This window comes from Pundamilia nyererei, unplaced genomic scaffold (genome assembly GCF_000239375.1).
Source record: "Pundamilia nyererei isolate P.nyererei 1_Seehausen unplaced genomic scaffold, PunNye1.0 scaffold00023, whole genome shotgun sequence".
NCBI lineage: Eukaryota > Metazoa > Chordata > Actinopteri > Cichliformes > Cichlidae > Pundamilia > Pundamilia nyererei.
Window position 1 is genome coordinate 4,330,268 of NW_005187424.1, and position 4,405 is coordinate 4,334,672.

The 4,405-nt window shown below is 41.1% G+C and overlaps 1 protein-coding gene across 1 annotated transcript in view; it reads right to left on the bottom strand.

The window, feature by feature from the left end:
- LOC106456142 (excitatory amino acid transporter 5-like) overlaps positions 1-4,405 on the bottom strand; it is a 20,015-nt gene that overhangs the window by 14,483 nt on the left and 1,127 nt on the right. The window lies entirely within an intron of this gene.

A 4,405-nucleotide genomic window follows, 5' to 3' on the forward strand; every position in this document is an offset into this window, starting at 1 on the left:
AAGCTGGAGAAATACCAAGGGCTCAGAGAAGAGCTCGAGAGGATGTGGAGGGTGAAGGTAACGGTGGTCCACACACATATACGAGCACTAGGTGCAGTGACTCCCAAGCTAGGCGAGTGGCTCCAGCAGATCCCAGGAACAACAGCGGAGATCTCTGTCCTGAAGAGCGCAGTCCTGGGAACAGCTAAGATACTGCGCAGGACAAGCTTTCTACCAAGAAATGATATTATTTCCACAGTTTATGTCATCATGTCAGACCTGCTGGACATTATTTCTTATTTAATAGAACTGTTATCTCTGGCGCCAAAGGACATCTTATGTCATGGTGCTTGTACCATAATGGACTCCTTGTATTTCTAATACCTCAGTTCCCTTCCCTGTCTGCTTTCCTGCTTGTTTTTCCCTTCAGTTTTTCCCCAGTTTTATTTCAAAAATTCAAAAATCTTATTGCTATCATCAGTTTCACCTGCTCCTACTAGTTCTGCTCTTTGTTTAGTCCTGTTTCTCTCTCATTCTGTCTGTTTGTCTTATTTACACTTCACCCTTCCTTTTGTTTACCCTCACCCTCTGGACCAGCACTTTCAATTGCAAAGTGATTGCACAGGTTGCCTAGTGGGAGGCGACTTGAAGACTTGCAAATAGTTACAATTTATAATTTAATTTGTTGCACTTGCAGAAAGATAACCAACATATTGCAACCAATCAGAATTAGTCTTTCCTACAGAACACAATGTGATGTTCTTTATTGTGAGGGTTTTTTTATCCGTATGTAGAGGGTAACAGATTTGCAGTAGACTTGCAACAGATTTATCACACTTAATCAGACAAAAGAGTGCATGTAATTGCCTGCCTAACTCCATTCAAACACAAATAAACAGCAGGCTGACTCTGTCTAATTGCCACTTTATCACTTCTTACAAAGTTACTTTGAAGATGGCATGTGACTGTGACCAGTCTCAGACTTGGCTACCATCTTTGAGGCAACCAAATGAGTGACAGCAAGATCATAACTACACTGGTCATACTTTTTATTTGCTAAATATTCTTCTTCTGTTTGCATTAAGGTCATTTTAAAATACACATACCACACTGGCTGCAACCAGATTCATTGAACAAAATGGCAATACCTTGACACCTTGAGATGTGAAAATGCCTTGTGCCTGATGTAATGTTGTGTGTTTATTGGCACATTTTGGGCCCTTTAGTACAAATAGTGCACTGAGCCTTGTTGCTGACCATGTCCAGCCCTTTCTGACCACAGCTGCTTTCAGCAGAATAATGAACCATATCACAAACCTCCAGTCACCTCAAACCCGAATCTTGAACATGACTGCACTGTATTCAAATGGCCTCTGCAGTCACCAGAGCATCTTTGGGATGTGGTGACACAAGGGATTCACATCATGGCTTTGATATACAATCTGCAGCAACTCTGCTTTCATGTCAATATGGATCAAAATCTCTGAGAAATATTTCCAGTGTGCGTGTCACTGCGGCAAAATATTTTCCCGATGACAATCACCAGCTCCACCAGGTGTTTGTGCATCTGTCTGTTGCGATCTCATCACAGAAATAATCTTGAGTTATTTTTACATTCTTTGTCAGTCTAACTGTGAAATTTGCAACTAATGGGCTGCTTCTACAGACTTCCATTATACTGTAATCTAGTCACCCACCCAGTACCCAGTCCTACACTTGTACTTCATATATTCCTGTGCTAAAAATGTTAGGATGTCTCTTCTCTTCAGATTTTAATTCCTTTGAATATTATCTTTGTTTTTGTTTTTTCTTCTTTTTTCATTTTTCTGCTGCACAGTCCAATCCCCCTGCTCCCCGAAACAAGCTAAGTCTTATCTCACATAGACACAGACAAACACGAAAACACACTTAAAAAGATTAGCTGTACTTCCTGTTTATGCCCTGAACCCCCAAACACAGAGAGGATCTGTGTTTGGGGGTTCAGAGCAGAAACAGATAATCTGCCTTGAAACATAAATGTCTTCTGTGTAGTTTGCGATGAGCCCCACTGACAGGCACTTTTATTTGATGTACAATTAGAGAAAGCATTTATTTGATTGGATTGTAATCCCCTATTGTGAGAGTAAAGGAGCCACGAGCTATTTTTAGGTCTATTTGAGAATTTGACAGAGCTTTAGACAGAAGGCTGATGGGAAAGAAAAAGGCTGCATTTTGTTTACGGATCCCATTAAAGCTGCTTGTTGACCGAAGCAACTTTACTGTAAATGAATGCTTAGGTTTCCTGTACATGCTTTAATAAATTAATGACAACAAACATGAATACACACACACAGGAACACAAATACTTCCTCTAAGTCATTGTTTTCTCTTTTGGTTTAAATTCTCTTATATAGTAACAGCACAGCATCACCAGAAAAACAACTGTAAAGGGGTTCAAATGGCCAGTGTTTATGTAGTATGTGGTGTTATTTAGAAATTTAGAGTAAGCGAGAGACACTGTATTGCCTTTGCCAAGTATTTGCTTGTCTGCCTTCACATGCATGTGAACTTGAGTGACATCACATTCTTAATCCATGGGGTTTAATATGATGTCAGCTCACCCTTTGCAGCTATAACAGCTTCAACTCTTCTGGGAAAGGATTTCCACCAGGTTTAGGAGCGCGTTGAAATTTTTGTCCATTCTTCCAGAATGACATTTGTGAGGTCAGACACCGATGTTGGATAATCATCCATGTCTTTATGGACATTATTTTGTGCACTGGTGTGCAGTCATGTTGGAACAGGAAGGGTCCATCCCCAAACTGGTCCCACAAAGTTGGGAGCATGAAATTGCCAAAAATGTCTTGTTATGCTGAAGCATTAAGAGTTTCTTTTACTGGAACTAAGGTGACTGAGGGCAGCTCGTGAAAAACAAGCCAATGCTGTAATGCCTCCACCATCAAACTTTAGACTTGGCACAATGCAGTCAGACAAATACCATTCTCCTGGCAACTGCCAAATCAGGACTAATCCAATGGATTGCCAGACAGAAAAGTGTGATTCGTCATTTCAGAGAGCACATCTCTGAGAGCGCACCACTGTAACTGACATTTGGTTTAGATGCAACTGCTCGGCCCACTCCATGAAGCTCTCTGCGCACTCTTCTCGAGCTGATCGGAAGGTCACGTGAAGTTTGAAGGTCGCCCTGTGATTTTACGTGGCCTGCCACTTCTTGGCTGAGTTGCGATCGCTCCCAATCGCTTCAACACTAACAGATGACTATAGAATAGTCAGCAGTCTGTAGTGAGCACAAGTTGCACAAGTAGCATCCTATCAGAGTACCGTGCTGGAATGCACTAAGCTCCTGAGAGCAAAGATGAATATTAATATAACCAGGTTAAATTTTGATATGGCTTTAAGCTATACATCATACATATGTATGGCACTTTGAGTAGCAGGTGGATGCTGACACAGGAGACTGCAGGCCAATCACTTTCTGTCTGCTATGCTTTACCTCAGGCGATATGAGCCACTGAACTAAATCTCTCGACCTTGTTCATTTTGGAGCGCTTTGGAGCCTTGAAAGGAGTAAAATATCTGACAAAATAATATGATCTGCTGTGCAGTTAACTGTGCCAACAGACCAGGAGGGCTGCACTTCAGTTAGTGAATTTCTGGTATTTTATTTGTAGGCATCTAGCTGGCCCTATGTTATGAGTTAGCTTCTGCTACCTAATATTTGGACTGCAGCTTCTTATCCATTTATGCCTACTTGTTAAATGTTAAATTCAGAGGGCTCATATTTGCTTTTGGGAGTCACTGGCAATCAGCAAATTTTAATGCACACGACTATGGTTTGATATATGAACAAGTAAACAGCTTTTGCTTACTATACTTATTCCTTTTATTATAGTGGCAGCTAAAAGTTTCCCCTTCTGTAGAAGTGATGCAGAGCTAAGTGCATCGTTTTGTGTTTTGTGTTTTGTGTTTTGTGTGTCTCTCCTCTCTGAGTCAGCTGCAGTACAGGGTAGAAATGAAAAGATGATATTCACGTGTAAGGCGTATATAGCTGGATGAAGCTAGAACTGATAGTTCACAGGACAAATCTGAGGGGCAATGAGTGAGTAAAAAACAAGGTTCTGTAACACAAATTAAAGCTGCACCCACACTGGAAGCAATTCTCAGTAATAGTATTCTCAGATACCAGAAACTGAATGATGTTCGGCGATTGAACCTGGTACAGGTTAAATAACTGCTGCCATCCAAGATAAACATTTCTCGACTTTCAGGTGAGACCTTGAAATGACTACCAATTACAGCACCATGTACCAGTGACTGACATGTATGCTGAATATAGAATAGACAATTGCCTACTAATTAGGTAACTTTCAGCTTCAAAGCAGTGTGCAAGGAGTGGATCACTTCCAGTGTAGATGCAGCTTCCGCC